The sequence below is a fragment of the Stenella coeruleoalba genome (assembly GCF_951394435.1).
Source record: "Stenella coeruleoalba genome assembly, chromosome: 5".
Lineage (NCBI taxonomy): Eukaryota > Metazoa > Chordata > Mammalia > Artiodactyla > Delphinidae > Stenella > Stenella coeruleoalba.
The window spans coordinates 38342688-38358959 of record NC_137150.1 but is presented as its reverse complement, the minus strand read 5'-3'; the positions used below and the strand labels follow the sequence as shown (position 1 = coordinate 38358959).

General features: G+C 38.9%; 1 protein-coding gene across 14 annotated transcripts in view; it reads left to right on the top strand.

Annotated features, from left to right (window-relative positions):
- Positions 1-16272, top strand: part of VEPH1 (ventricular zone expressed PH domain containing 1) — a 713106-nt gene that overhangs the window by 188417 nt on the left and 508417 nt on the right. The window lies entirely within an intron of this gene.

The window sequence follows — 16272 nt, the reverse complement described above, 5'->3', positions numbered from 1 at the left end:
AATACATGCTTAAAATGTTACACTGGGGACATTAATTAAAATATGTAAAGAAGACCATGAAAATGAGGAAAACCAGCGGTTGGCAAAGTAACCTCTTTGCAGTTGCAACCCTAACTAACCCACATGGCAAGCCCAATTGTTAGCAACTCAGTGGCAAGGGGCTTTGTACCGAAACCCACAGAGGTTCTACCCAAAATGTACTCGTATTATTTATAGCCAATTATATTAGTCCCAAAGTTGAGTGACACCTCGGAAGATAATTGAATTTCTTAGATTTCTCTCTTTATACTCACTGCCATGATCAGAAAAACACAATTTTAAATGCTCCTCTCTCTTAGGGTAAGACCACGCAGTCCATGTAAATGGATAAGACTCCAGGGAAAGCTAGCTTCTCCAACTGCATTTTCTAAAAAAGCTTTATGGAAAGTTGGCCTCAATTTTTTGGGTAACTATTTCAAGAGACGAAAAAGATGCAACTTGAAATAATCTCTTCTCGTTTTTACCCAAGGAAATTTATGAACATTAATCAGATAAAAAGCATGATTTAAGGAAGCTGCCTCAGAAGGTCTAGGCTACATAGAAGAAATAGTCTTTAGAAAAGGACAGCGTTAGTTGTTTGAAAAACAGTAAAATGCAACTCAAAAAGAAATCCATCCCCTCCTACCCCCCAAAAAAAGAAAATTCTAAATTACTGTGGTTGGAAAACAGACCTTGGGAGAGGCTGTTCTCTACAGTGCCTCAGGTAATTGTGATCAGCTTAGATAACCAATCCACAGGTTATAAAAAGACAAAAACGACATGTTGACATATGAGAGCTATTGGGAAATCTCTATCTAGATTCATAGAAAAGTTTATATAGCTCTTCTCATCCCTTTTCGTATTTGTGCTCCTCGATGACCATCTGACATTCTTGGCAAACTTAGGAGGAAATCAACTGTAGATATAATATCCATCATTTTAATTTAGCAAATTTGAGATCCTGAGATTTGAGACTATTGGAGGAAGCAAAGCAGTATGTCTTTCATTAAAGGAGGCAGAGAGGTTAATGGAGACTTCTGCATCACTCAGAGCAAGATTTCTTAGGCTCCCTTAGCTGAAGCTGTATTATTCTCAGCTGCCCTGCTGAGGAGAAATGAAAATACCCCCACAAACGTGGGTAAATAGACAGGCGTTTAGAAGGTAAGACCTTTTTTGGTGTTGCTAAAATCCTTATGAACTCTCTTTGCTTGTTTTGCTGCTGCTGCTGTGCAATTGCTAAGGGATCAGTGGTCTTTTTCTTCAAGGAGGACCAAGGAAATAGTCCATGAATACATTACAGGCAGTATGCCACATAACAGTCATGGGAAACATTTCGTTTCTTCAATAAATTATATAATGAGGCTAGTCATTCATGGCACTGATTATGCCCATGAAAGACGGTTTTTTAGATAGGAATAGAGGATACATATATACATATATATATATATATATATATACACACATATACATATATATATATATATATTTCCCCCGCTTTGGTATGAATTAAAGCCTTCTTTCCCCCTCCTCTCTTATTTCCACATAAATTAATTCTACAATTTAATAAACTAACAGGTGGTTCCACTTCAGGCTGAGCAGATGTTAGACTGAATGAATGGAGACCCCTCTTGTGTTCAATATATCCCTGAGCTCTTTCTTTCTTTATCTCTTTACTTCTCCCTTTTCTTTCCCTCCAGTTTCTGCCAGATTTATGAGCAGCTACAGCATGAGCTGTTTTGTTTGAGCAATATGAATATTGATGACTGACACGTGCTGATTTTAGATGTATTAGTGACATTCATAATCCTGAATATGTAGACATTTTTCACCAGATAATGAGCTACCAGATTGCCATACCAGGAAATTCCCTTCTCTTGGTGCTTATAAGTAGATAATTTCTATAACTTTACAGATGAGACTCTAAATTGGAAGCTTATTTCAGAAGAAGTTGAGGGAAAATATAAAATTAGATTCACAATTCAGAAAATCCCTATGTTGCTCAGAACTCTGACGTATTACTTCTGTGACATCTTTGACTCCCTTCGTGGTCATTTCTGAGAAATAACCTCCCGGTTTAAAAAGAAGAGCTTTCTCTGCCTTCTTCGTCTTCAGGTCTAACTTAGAAATGATTCCATGTTCCTTCTCAGGTTCGCAGAGAATTTGTAAACAGTGGGACAGTAGAAGTGAGTCAAGAGAATTGTTGCTTCCAACAAATCCTCTTTTAATTGTTCACCCAGGGAAATGCCTTCTGACAATATTCGAAATGGTGATCTTTAGGTGAAAACTATTTTCTGTATTAATATCATACATATATTTATGCTTCTGACATAATTTCAGATTGTGTTTAATAAAGACATATTTTCTGGATCCTGCTTCTGATTCCTTACTAAAAATATACCTGGATGCTTACGGCATGTTCTTGGCTCTCCCAAAACTTCAATGAAAGTCATTTTCTCCCCTTGGGACCAGCCAGATATAGCCGAGACATTGCTGATGGGTTGAAAAAGTCACCCTCAGCCACTGATCATCAGAATTGTGATGGGATTGGTAGTATCCATCCTATTCTTGGCTTTCCTCTTTCATTCTTTTTCTTAAGGCTTACCCTTCAATAAGAAAGGAAACTACAAAGCAAAAACATAGAAGATGGGATTTCTCCCAGTGTTGGGATGGTTCTCTCAGTCAGCTTAGATTTTTCTTGGAAAAGCACTTAAGTATACATTTTATTTCCATCACTGATTATAAGTAGGCTCTCTGGAAAGTTACTGACATTATCTAGATACACAAATCAGTTTCTTTCACTATGAAATGGAGTTGTCAGGATACGTGGGGATGCAGAGGGTTCTGAGAACATAGGGTTAGAGTATGAGCCAGAGTGTGGTGTGGTGGGAAATTCCCCCTGACCAACTAGATGTAAAAACCCACAGTCCCTCTACTTTCTCTGATCTTATTCTGCCTCTTTAATACCATTGGTTTCAACAGCTTCCTTGGTTATCCGCACCCTGATTTCTGTTGTTCCTGGCCTTGACTTTATCTGTGAGACTTACAGGGTACCTGATACTGATTTGACAAGGTGATGCTCATCTCTTACATTCTGTACTTGACTTCCTGCTCACTGCTTCAACTGCTTCCTAAATTTTGACCTCTGAGTTCTTGAGTCCAGGCTGATAGCCTGACTTCAGCTCTGATAAATTCTTCCTAACAAGCTCAGGATCAAGGACTTGAGGCCTGTCCTCTGGTAGGGACTAGTGTCCTCTGAATTGCCTTCTCTCAGATGATGTAGAAATAAAATGTTGCTAAGGACACTACCAAGTATCTAATATTCTAGACTCTTTGTTAGGAATTTTATATATGTTATTTCTACTCTTATGTGATACCACTATCCTAATGAGGCTATATAGTGTCATGGTAAGAGTGCAAACTCCAAAGTTTGGATGCTTGGATTTGAATTCTGGTCACACTTATTAATTGTGTGACATTCGGGCAAGTTACATAAACTCTTTGTGCTTCAGGTTTTTTTTTAACTCTTTGTGCTTCAGTTTTTTTTTTTTTAATATGTGAAATGAAGATAATAATAGTGGCCATTATATAGAGTTTTTTGATGATTAAATGATTTAAAACAAAGAATGTGCTTATAATACTACCTGGCACAGAGAAGAGCTTAATAAATGTTAGCTATTATCATTACTATTTTCGGTCAGTGTTCTTTTGAAGTGTAAGTACATAAAATATCATTCTTTATGGGTTAAAGTTACTTGGTTTAGATTTGTTTTCAATTAGTTATTTAATAAAGTTGTAGATTCCATTGTCTTCTGAATAATAGCGATGTACAATTATGTTTGCTTTTGTTTGTAATGAAAAGTGAAGCCCTGGAGATATCCTGATGGTATTGCTATTTTATATTCTTTCTATTTCCCGTGGGCTTTCTCAGCCAAACAAGAATAGTTTTTGTTCTTGTGAGAAAAGTATTAGAAAATAGAAGCACAACTTCCCTCCCACCCCGCAAACTGGCATATTACCTAAACTTACAGCGAATTCAATCCTCTGTATGGATGCAATTAGGCAAGACCCAAGATTCTGATGAATGGTATCAAGTATTTTGCTTCTGTTCTACTGAGATTTCTACTTCTAAAGTATCAATATCTGATCTTGATTAAACAACACCTGAAGTGGTGAGTTATAAAGTTCTATTATAGAAATGATTCATTTGACAAGTGTTTATTGAGCACCTACTCTGTTTTAGGCTCCGTCCAGCTCTGGGGGTTCAGCCATGAACAAGACAGGCAAGGTCAGTTTCTTCTGCACTCTTGCATTCTAAAGGGGGAAACGGTGCAATGAAGAACAGAAAAGATGGTTATGTGATGGTGAGTGATGGGGTGGCTTGACTAGGTAGTCCTTAAGATAGAGTGGGTGAGGAGATGGGAAAAAGGAGCCAGCCATGTGAAGACTCGGGGACTGAGGGGTTTAAGCAGAGAACACATCACATTCAAGCAAATGCCCTGAAATGGGAATGAGCATGCTCTATTGGAGGAAACAAAAATGCACTGTGGCTGGAGGGACATGAGAGTTTGGGAATAAAGTCAAATTTTTTCCCCCTTCTTTCACTTTTATATATTTTTATTAACTTTGTGGTATACTTTTTAAACAACTTAATTGAGATATAAATCACATACTGTACAATTTACCCAACTAAAGTGTACAATTCAATGTTTTCAGGATATTCACACAGTTGAGCAACCATCACCACAGTCAATTTTAATAAAATTTCCATTGTCTCCAAAAGAAGCCACATACTCATCTGCAGGCAGTCACTTCCCATTACCCACCCTTCCAAATATACCAGCTCTAAGCAACCACTGATCTCTTTCTGTCTGAATAGATCAAATGCTTTGTTTTGATCCAGTGATTTTTGGAATGCTATAGGCCAAACATATCAGTGATTAAAAACAATATTTTTTGTAAATCTATCTGCAGTAGAAGGGGAGATTCAGGGTGCAGAATATATGAATAACCAAATAACTTAGACATAAAAAACTCCAGTTTAAGACATGATATGGGCTTGCCAAAGAAAACACGCAATTGAAAATCTCTAATTTTTTTGTGGATATAAAGAGGTTTTAAAATCAAATTGTCATATTGCTACCAGTGGTTTCTTTAAAGACAATATATCTTCTTTTAGAAGTTGTAATCATTGATTCTTTCAGTGTTTTCCCTGCCCACTTTCATACACCTATTGTTCTTCAAGTCTTTTGTAGGTGTCAGATTTTATTAACAAATTTAATCCTGAATATTTTAATCTTATTTTGAGTTGATATAGCTTTCTCGTGATTAGATAGCAAATGACTATAGACAGTGTTAGGATGTAGTTCCTAACTGACAGGTGAAAATTTTATAGTAGTTCTGTTGTCATTATAGTCTTTAGGGTGAATGTTATCATTGGATACCCTTATAATCAATAAGCTCAGGAAGATTTGGGGCCCAACTCATTCATTACACATGACTTGCAGTCATCACTTCATCTATAGTTTAGCTGCTTTTGATTTTATTACATAGGTTTTATAAATACACACTCAAATACTCAAAATCATAATTTTGCGTTAACTTAGGCACTAACAACTACTTTTGGTATATCAAAACATACAGAAAAAATGAACTGCTATCATAGAGAACATAATGAAATACTAAACTTCCCTTATTCTCATAGTTAAGGATTAAATTACAAGCTTAATTTGCTGATCGAAAAAAAATTCCTATCTAGTAGACTGCAATGCATCCAGTGATATGTGCTGTTTATATGAATAGCATGGAGGTTAATTCAGACCATTTCATGGAAATGGTTTATGTATTGTAATCATGAGTCAATACACAGTTCTCTCTAAATTTAAAACAATGTAAATTAGCCAAGCCAATTTAATTCTTGCCAAGAAAGAGTATTCCTTAAAGCTATGTTTTAAAGTTTATTAGGTTAAAGGCAACTATATTCTGTAACTAATAAGTGAGAGGATTTATTGAATTTCGAAATGCACTGATTGTAAGTTATGTTTTTAAAGTTATTTAGACAAGTTAAATATGTTTATAATAATTTCATTTCCTATGTGACATCTAACTAATGAGGAAAAAATAAGGCTAGGAGAGAACTGGAGTTGGTTTAATCTTTTTCATGGCCAAAGCCAAGTTTAAATCCTGTCCAAATGCCACTTCTCAATCACAGCTTTAAAGGATTAAGCATGATTATAGAGGTATTTCTCTACTTTTCTGATACACAAGTTCGTGTCAAAGCTATCTTGAAACCTGCCATTGAATTTCATCCTTGAGGTGAGAAAGTAGCCTGCTGAGTGAGTATTTATTTCAAGGAAGAAGATACATTTGCTTAACGTAAATTGGGTAGCATTTACAACTTATGTGTTCAACCCTCTTTAGGCCAAGTTCATGTGAATATTTTGAACTATAAGAAGATAATTTGTATCAGTGTTTTCTCATTTAGATTATATTTTGCAGATTTGAATAGGCTTTTCTGTGCTCAAGAAATTTTTGCTAAATAAGTCTGGTTTTCTGCTTGTTTCATTTAGGAGAAAAGTCTAATTTAGTTACAATGATTTTAAAACTGATCTGACCAAACATATAATATGCAGTAATTTCTTTCTTTACATTTTGGTAAAATGTGGGCTCTGAGATGGAAAATACTTGGTTTAGGATTTTTCTTCTCTGTTTGGTTCAGAGTACGGTCTAATTTGAATATGGTTTCTCTGCTATTATCTTTCCTTATTCTTTTTTTTTCCTTGAGCATGTACTGTGAAGAGAACCATGTCTTTCTAAGGACATTTTAGTTTTATTTATTCCTAAGCTCTCTGTATCATGGTTGTCCAGATTTTCTGATTAAAATATTTGGCTTAATTATCTCCCAATGAATACTTCTGTTTGTATAATAGGTACTTTGAGTTTGGATTCAGAAAATATTGGGGACTGTATTCTAAGCTTGCATTCCCCATCTCAGTGTAAGCATGGCAGAGTCGGGGCCAGTTTCCTCTGTGCTTTGTGCCTCATTTCCTAACCTGTTAAGGGGACTCCCGATGCCTCACATGGCTATTCTGGGAGGGAAAGCTTCCCCTGCCCGCGTGTAAACCATCGACGTCCTCTCTGGGCAGAACAAACCCGAGTTTCAGATGCCTGTCAGTAGCAATGATGGTCTGTTGCAGGGCTTATTTGAAGAAGAGAGTGTTACTGGAAGTGCTGAGTCAGCCTGTCTCATTTGGTATTTAAAGGAGACTTTGGAGACGTTAGCTGCTGGGAAAGCTGTTTCTTCAAGAATTTTTTGAGCCCTGTTCTGGTGATAAACCTGTCACCTGATAAGTACTAAGTAGTAACTGTACATTTTCAAGATAATGCCACAGCAAAAATGTGGTCATTATATGCCACCAAAGGAAATGCATTTGACTTTGGGTTTTAGATAGAATGTTCAATAGAAAACATGTTTTAGGGGTGCTAGAGTGTATTTTGCAACAGTTAGCCTGTTCCTACCAGAAAAGCTTCCTCTCTTAGCATGAAGGGTACATAGAATCATGAATAAACATGTATGCCAGATTCTCCTGAATTAAATAACTATTGATTAGATATTTACTATATGCCACGAACTGTGCTAGGTGTAGGGGATACAATGATAAGTAAGTCACAGCCTTGTCTGAAAAGATTTCTACACAAGAAGGGAAAGACATATAAACAAATGAGTACAATAAAAATGATCAGATATTAGGTTAGGAGTATGCATGGGAAGTAAGAGTGTAATGAAGAGGGCTCAGTCTTCTCACGTGGAACAAGAGGGGAACCAGGAAAGATGTTGGGAAGTGTCAGATTTAAGCTGAGCCTGGACAAGTGCATGGTGTGGACAACCCGAGGGAGAACAGTTGGGAAGGGCTGCACTAGGGCCAGTGGCTCATAGGTTGGTGAGGCCTGGGCTGTTTTTTTGTTTGTTTTATAAACATCTTTATTGGAGTATAATTGCTTTACAATGGTGTGTTAGTTTCTGCTTTATAACAAAGTGAATCAGTTATACATATAAATATGTCCCCATATCTCCTCCCTCTTGCATCTCCCTCCCTCCCCCCTCCCTATCGCACCCCTCTAGATGGTCACAAAGCACCAAGCTGATCTCCTTGTGCCATGTAACTGCTTCCCACTAGCTAGCTATTTTACGTTTGGTAGTGTATATAAGTCCATGACACTCTCTCACTTCATCCCAGCTTACCCTTCCCTCTCCCCATGTCCTCAAGTCCATTCTCTATGTCTGCGTCTTTATTCCTGTACTGCCCCTCGGTTCTTCGGAACCATTTTTTTGTTTTTAGATTCCATATATATGTGTTAGCATACAGTTTGTTTTTCTCTTTCTGACTTACTTCACTCTGTATGACAGACTCTAGGTCCATCCACTTCACTACAAATAACTCAATTTCGTTTCTTTTTATGGCTGAGTAATATTCCATTGTATATATGTGCCACATCCTCTTTAACCATTCATCTGTCGATGGACACTTAGGTTGCTTCCATGTCCTGGCTATTGTAAATAGAGCTTCAGTGAACATTTTGGTACATGACTCTTTTTGAATTATGGTTTTCTCAGGGTATATGCCCAGTAGTGGGATTCCTGGGTCATATGGTAGTTCTATTTGTAGTTTTTTAAGGAACCTCCATACTGTTCTCCATGGTGGCTGTACCAATTTACATTCCCACCAACTGTGCAAGAGGGTTCCCTTTTCTCCACACCCTCTCCAGCATTTATTATTTGTAGAATTTTTGATGATGGTCACTCTGACCGGTGTGAGGTGATACCTCATTGTAGTTTTGATTTGCATTTCTCTAATGATTAGTGATGTTGAACATCGAGCTGTTTTGAGGAGAATTTGGTGGGAGATAAAGCTGGAGACAAAAGCAGGAGGAAGATCATAGAGGACTTGGTAAGCCATGATGAAAATCTGTACTTCGTCTAGCTGGTGATGGAGTTTAAGCAAGGGAGTAGCATTATCATTTTGCAATTTTTCCTTTAAGAGAAAGGAGTCATCTTGACATTTAGGAAATCAGTTAGGAGACCACAGCCCAGAAGAGAGACCAGAGAACTGGTACTTAGGCAGTTGCAGAATGTGGGGAGGAGGGAAGGAGATGGATTGGAGAGACGTCATAGAATAGAATGCATAGGTCTTGTCTTGGTGACCAGTTGATTGCAAGAGAGGGACTAGGAGTCCAAGATCTCTGGTCTGAGTGGTTGGGTACATCAGGAGACCATTTACTAAGATGGAAACACAGTTAAAACTATTGGATAAACTCATATAAAGATTATTAATGAGGGCTTCCCTGGTGGTGCAGTGGTTGAGAGTCCGCCTGCCGATGCAGGGGACACGGGTTCGTGCCCCGGTCCGGGAAGATCCCACATGCTGCGGAGCAGCTGGGCCCGTGAGCCATGACCGCTGAGCCTGCGCGTCTGGAGCCTGTGCTCCGCGACGGGAGAGGCCACAACAGTGAGAGGCCGCCGTACCACAAAAAAGAAAAAAAAAAAAAGAATCTTAATGAATTCAGTATAGGATTAACAGTGAATTCTTTTTTCTCCAAGAATACTCAATAACTTGATAATTCAAGGCCTCTCAGCACTTTCTTGTCTTCTTCCTCTGCCAAGATGTGCAGGTAGTTGAAAGTGGGTGTGTGCTTATCTTGAATTTTCTGGTGGATTTCTTCAGTTCTCCACATGGGAATGTGTGTGGTACCGCACAGATATTAGCTCTGAGAATACTGCTGTCTGCATTCACAGTGACTTTTTCTAGCAACTCCAGGCAACTATCAAAGCCCCAGTGAAGTATACAAATAGAAGTTGGAGGTTTTATGAAGGGGTGAGAATGTATGTTTGAGTTACCATGCCACTTTTTAAAAGTCTCAGATTTTATAAATAAATAAAACTGAATTATAGTAATTTTTAATGTATTATTTGTGTATGTGTCTCTTTAAGCTTTAACAAATACATGAAAGAATGTGAATTGTCCCCTAGGATACCAACAATAGAGAGCAATAGTAATTAAGCAAAAAACAAATAAATTGACATGGATGTATTGGGGCTAATATAAATCCTGTGCAATTGGCATAAAGGAATTTTTTATTTTCAAAACAGAACTAAATCTCTTTTCCATTATAGATTTAATTTAAGTAACATGATAAATAGTGGTAAATTGAACTTTATTATGTATTCATGAAATGCAGTTTAATACAATTGTTATTTCTGGCATTTGTGGTTTAAATATATTCCCTTATGGGTAGATGTTATTTTTAACGTGCAAATTCAGAAATAATGACCTCCAGTTCCACTGGTGATTTAGGGCTGATATGTACACATGGACAATAAGGGGGAAATAGTCTCTAATTCCCGACTTTATGAACATTTCTAGTGCAATCTCTGATCCTTTAAAAACTGACATTAAACAAATTATTTTAAGGTTACAACTGTATTGCCAGTGAAGAGAAAAGTAATAAAGTAAATATTTTCCAAAGGTTTTTAAAAGAATGGTATTTGACAAAGACATACCTGAAGGGGGAATACTCATTTACTAAGAACAGGTTATTGAAAACTCTGCACGATTTAAAAAAAAAACCGATTAAAAATTCACATGAAATGATACCTTACTGGCAAGCTCAGAATATAAAATTGGAAACCCAAAAGGAATAGATAAACAGGTAAACAACACACACCAAATAATTTCTACAAGCCTCTCAGAGAATCAGTAGGAAACTGTTAAGAGAAACGATGGGACTTTGTTATAACTTTTTATTTAGCTGAATTCTTTTCAGCTCTGGGAAGTTTGTTGGGTAGATAAACCAATAGGAAGAACAGTGTTAAAAAAAACAAAACAAAACAAAAAAGGACTTCAAGAAGCCCCCAGTTCATGCTAAACGGTGTGTGGTGTGAATTCCCACCAACTTTTCCTTATCGGACCAAGAGTGACCTTTCTCCTGAAGCTGAGTTCTGATGACTATTTGATCTATTTCTTTAAAAAAATCTGTTCTGGGGAATGTTGGAAGGTTGAGTTTGACTTTCATCTGATTGTTCATTGCAATTTGTAAAGATTAGGTCAGACGTGTATAGACTGAAATCCACAGCTGCTCTTCAGGAACAGGTAGCCCGGGGTTGAAAGAATGGAGACGTCTGGGGTTATCCACTTGTGACAAATGTCTGTGGAATGTGAGGCTTATTTTGGGCACTGGGACCTTACTTTTCAGCATAGCTGTGGTCTTCTCTGGAGGCAGTCAGATCTCTGGGTGCAATGCTTAAGTCGTGTTCTATTATGGAGAATTGCAAAGGAGGTTTCTTTAGATCCGAGAAGTTATACGCAGACTGAGTGACCACTGAGGCGGGCCATCTGATGGGAAAGCTGGTCTAGAGACAGAAAACTTCAGCTATTGGAATCATCTCAATGTTACCATTCTCAAAGTTTTCCTTTGAGCAATGACCCCAGATTCTCTAATTAGAGGGCTACTTCTTTCGTGAAGGGATAATTCAGCACAGGTCTTCTGGCCCTTATCCACAATCCGGACACTCCAGAGCTCTAGAAAGTGGAAGTTATTTCCATAATTTATTTTTTGGCAAAACCTGACCTCATCTGAATTTATTTGATAGAACAAGCTGACCTGAAGTTATATAAGGTTATGTATAGCCTTTATCTCACCTAGTGTAAATATTCATGCATTTTGATTATTGGGTACTGCCTCAGATTCTACTCAGGGTGTGATATAATATATGATATGTACACTTTATTAACTTCCCAGAACTTGAAAAGGTTTGAATTCTGAAACCCATATGTATCCAAGGATTTCAGATAAAGGAAGGGACTGTGGAGCTGTAACCACAAATGAGTCTTGATTTTCCTTTTTCTGCATGCAAATACCCACTAATAATGTCCTTAAGGATAATTTGTTTGGGGAAGTTAAATAGTCTTTCTAAAATTTGATTTAAACTATTAACTTGCTTAGCAAAATTAATAGTAAAATTATCACAAGTTCTGAATTAGCCGCGTTTGAATTAATGAGGCTTCATTATAAGCACAAAGCAGCATTACTTCCAAGGTCTGATTTTCATTAGTACAAAAGAGACAAATAAAGCTGAAGAAAGGAAAAGAAAAGAACCAGAATTGCCTATGTGTGTGCCCTGTAAGCATTCAAAGTGTCTCTAGATTTTTTATTAATAAGGAGATGAAAATATGTTTATATTGCCTGCCCCAAGTTGATCTGGATTAAGGCTGCCACAAAGTCCTTTTGGTCCCAGTGGGCTGTGTGTTATTCCTGGATGCCCATTTCCTTATTCTTAAAATACTGAGGCTAATAGTTTTCTCAACAAAACAAAGAGGAGACAAATGATTTTCTTTCTTTCTTTCCTTCTTTCTTTTTCTTTCTTTCTTCCTTCCTTCCTTCCTTCCTTCCTTTCTTTCTTCCTTCCTTCCTTTCTTCCTTTCTTTCTCTTCCTTTCTTCCTTCCTTCCTTCCTTCCTTCCTTCCTTTCTTTCTTTCTTCCTTCCTTCCTTTCTTCCTTTCTTTCTCTTCCTTTCTTTCTTCCTTTCTTCCTTCCTTCCTTCCTTCCTTTCTTTCTCTTCCTTTCTTTCTTTCTTCCCTCCTTCCTTCCTTCCTTCCTTCCTTCCTTCCTTCCTTCCTTCCTTCCTTCCTTCCTTCCTTCCTTCCTTCCTTTCTTTCTTTCTTTCTTTCTTTCTTTCTTTCTTTCTTTCTTTCTTTTCTTTCTTCCTTTCTTCCTTCCTTCCTTTCTTTCTTTCGAGAGGACAGGTAGGAAGCCTGGGATCCAAAGAACATTTTGCAAAGTGCAAAAGCAGGTAAAGCTTAAGGAGGGTAAGGGTAGAATTTCAGGGCTGAAGGAGAGGTGGGTTTCAAGGGGCAGCAGGAAGACAGGGTTTGGGAACGGGCTGCACGGGTGGGCAGCGGGGCTCAGGGCTTAGGCCGGGATACTCGCATTGCAATCTACTCTGCTTCTTTAAAATCTGTTATGCCCTTTTCTGTTTGTTGGCAAAGAGGAACTGTGTGTTTAGTTCCTACTGAGTAGAAGGAGGTTGTCTGTCTTTTAACCATAAATTCACACATAAATACTCCAGGATAATCCCTTTACTAGACAAAAATGGCTTTTATCTTGAAGCCCATGGAGATGTGGCTCTTCTAAAATCTTGGCCAGCTAACTTTTCTCTTTTTCCTTGTGGTTCGGGACTCTCTTTTTCTGGTTTCTCTTTCAAGAGGATGTTGTCACTGTTCTTCTCCAAAGCATGCACTCAGACAGAACAGCAGGCAGAGGTGGCAGACACCTTGCAGGAAGAATTTGAGGAAGGCGTTGATGTAAGCAGATTGGCTGTTTATACTAAATACGTTGGAGTAGGGCCCCGATAACAACGACCTCCCAAACACTGAGGAGCCCCAAAGGATGACGGGAGATCAGCTCACCCACCGAAATGCTGTTAGAGCTGGAATAACTTCTGTGGCAGAGCTGTCTTCAGTTCTGTGGGAAGCTCGCAGGCCTGGTGTTACCGTGCATAGGCATCTGGGTTCGGCCAGGTAGCTGTACTCGGGCCTGTGCAAACATGCCTGCCTCCGTTCCACTGCACTGAGTGATGTGATGGCGGCTTCACAAGGTTTTGTCACATGAAGGATGAGAGAAAGCCCCCACCAACCAAAGAGACTGGGTCCCAGTCACATTCCTTGGTTAGAGTCTTTATTCTATGAGATGGAAAGAATATAGGCAGAGCAATGCATTCCAGAATCTCAGAGGGAGGTTATGACATGAAAACTCATTACCCTGTAAAATAACAGCGAATTCGCCAGAAAATGTAAAATATTCTTTGGGGGAGGGTATCAAAGAAAGAGCAAGGGGTGGGTTTAAAGCAAGGGGAGAAGGCGTTGGGAATGTTTGGCCTGGGCCCAGGCAGCCTTCAATTCACTTTCCACACTGCTGTTGGTTATAGTTTGGAAAAAATAAAACAGGCTAACTTTGTTATGTCTTATTTATAGAAATCAGCGAATTCCCTGCGCCTCCAGGATAAGGTCCTGGCATACAAGGCTCTTTATATGCTGATTCTAACCTAAGTCTCTGCCTGATCTCCTATCACTTCCTCCCTGCCCATCCCTGGGTGCATTTGCAAATGAATTTACCATGATAATAGGTTGGCAGACCTTTGCATGCCTTGGACATATATACTGTTTTTTTCCTCCTACTTTCTCCTCCTCTTGGCGGGTTCCACCTCATTTTTCAAGGCGTTGGTTCAAATGCTACCTCTTCAATGGAGTATTTTCTCTCATTCATTCATTCATTCAACAGACAGATAGTGATTAAGCAGTGTCAGGCACTGGGTTGGGCCCCAGGGTGAAGGGAAATGATGGACAAGATGATCCATTACTTGTCCCTCAGGAGCATCAGTCTTACTGGGTATCTTGCCAATCAGGGAAGGAGTCCTGGAGGGAACTACTGTCAAGATGAGAGCTGAGGGCTCACGAGGCCTTACCCAAGTGAAGGCTGGGTGGCATGTACCATGCAAAGCAATATCATAATGAACTTGATTGCCTGCTATGATTCAGACGTTCCTCTATCATGTTGTATTGTAATGAGAGCTTTACTGTCCCCAGTTTCATTCCTAGTCTGTGAGCTCCTTTGTCGTAAGACCATGGCTTAGCTTCTTCTTTGTCCCCAGAGTCTAATTCAGTGCCTAGTATTAAAGACTGTGGCTCTGCTGGGTTAGTAGGAACTGGAGAAACACAGCAGTAACTCAGACTACTGCTGTCATACAAGACCAGCCAGGTCACAGTGGTAGCAACTTCACGTATGTTAAATGGCAATCCCATTTTTTGTTTGCTATATTCCATCTGCTAGTAAAGTAATTGTTAAAATGTTTTCATTCTTTCGAGATTGAGGAAGCATCTCTTGCATCCTTATAACTTCATCCTTTCACCTGGTAGTTAGTAGCACCCTTGGTAACCACTGCAGGTCCCAAGGGAGTCTTTAGTCCACCTGATGTGCCACCAGGAAGTCCCGCATTAGGTGCTGTGAGAAGAATGGTAATCACTGGTCAGATCGTTAAGGGAGCTATGATAGTTCCCATGCTACAAGCCAGGGGTGTCTCAACATGCTGTGGGTGTCCTCAATGGACAGGAATGGAGAGAGTACCAGCAGACCAACAGATGCCCAGGTGGCTGCCATCTCACTGGAAAGTCCTGAGTAGAAGGTGCACGCAAAGCATGGTGCTGCATGCTCTAAGAAGTCTATGAAAAAAGTGTCTTTTTCCAGGGATGGGTGGTGGGGGTTGGTTAGGTGGGTGGATGGATGTCAAGCTACTCTACATGCAAGTGAGCCAACCACAGTCTTTCTAAGAGTCACTGTCTCGTAATGTGAATCTATCTGGATCCTCTTTGACTCAGCTTTTCTTCTGGGTTCCAAGAAAGCAAGCCCCTTTGAAGCTTTGCAGAGAAGGTGATGGAAATTTCATCTTATTCCTGGAGCCCTATGTACCATTCAACACAGGAGTTGGACACCCTTTCCCTGAGGTCTACTCTCTTTTTACTCATATTGGCTAAGTCATCTCAATTGGTCCTAATTACTCTCAGGAAGGACTAAGAGAAACTTTTGTTCTTTTAGGGACAAGTACTGGTCCACAGTAAAGGCCATACTTCACAACTCCTAGGACTGTGTGCCCCAAGAACCAGTCTTTAATCCTCCTGGATATAAGGGGAACAATGGGCAGGTCAGACTTGGGATTTTGAAATCCAGTTGAAGCTAAGCATGAGTACCAAAGAATCAAATTTACCAGGACAGAAATCTTAATGCACAAATTAAGAGGGATTCTGTAAAAGAAGAGAGGGTTGGGTTTCTGTTTTGGCATAGATGCCAAGGGTCCTTTCCGACCTGAAGATGCTTGTGTGACTCTCAATCTGAGAATCATTCAGTTTCTCTAAGGAGTACAGATTAGGTGATCTTTTCTTTGCTAAAGGTTTTCTGACATAATGGTTAATAGTTTGCTATTATTTCTAATAGAGAAACTGGGACAAGAATTATTCTCTGACTAAAGTCTTAATGGGTATTCTAATCAGCAAATGTTTTTTCAAACTGTTGTTTGAAGGATTCAGTGGCTGAGGGCTACAGAGGGGCTGCAGAGGTGTGGAAAGTCTGATCCATATTGAGGTGGGAGTGAGGGAATATGTGATGAAACTTTTTGGTGTTTATTTAGGATGAATAAATAAATGAAGAAAT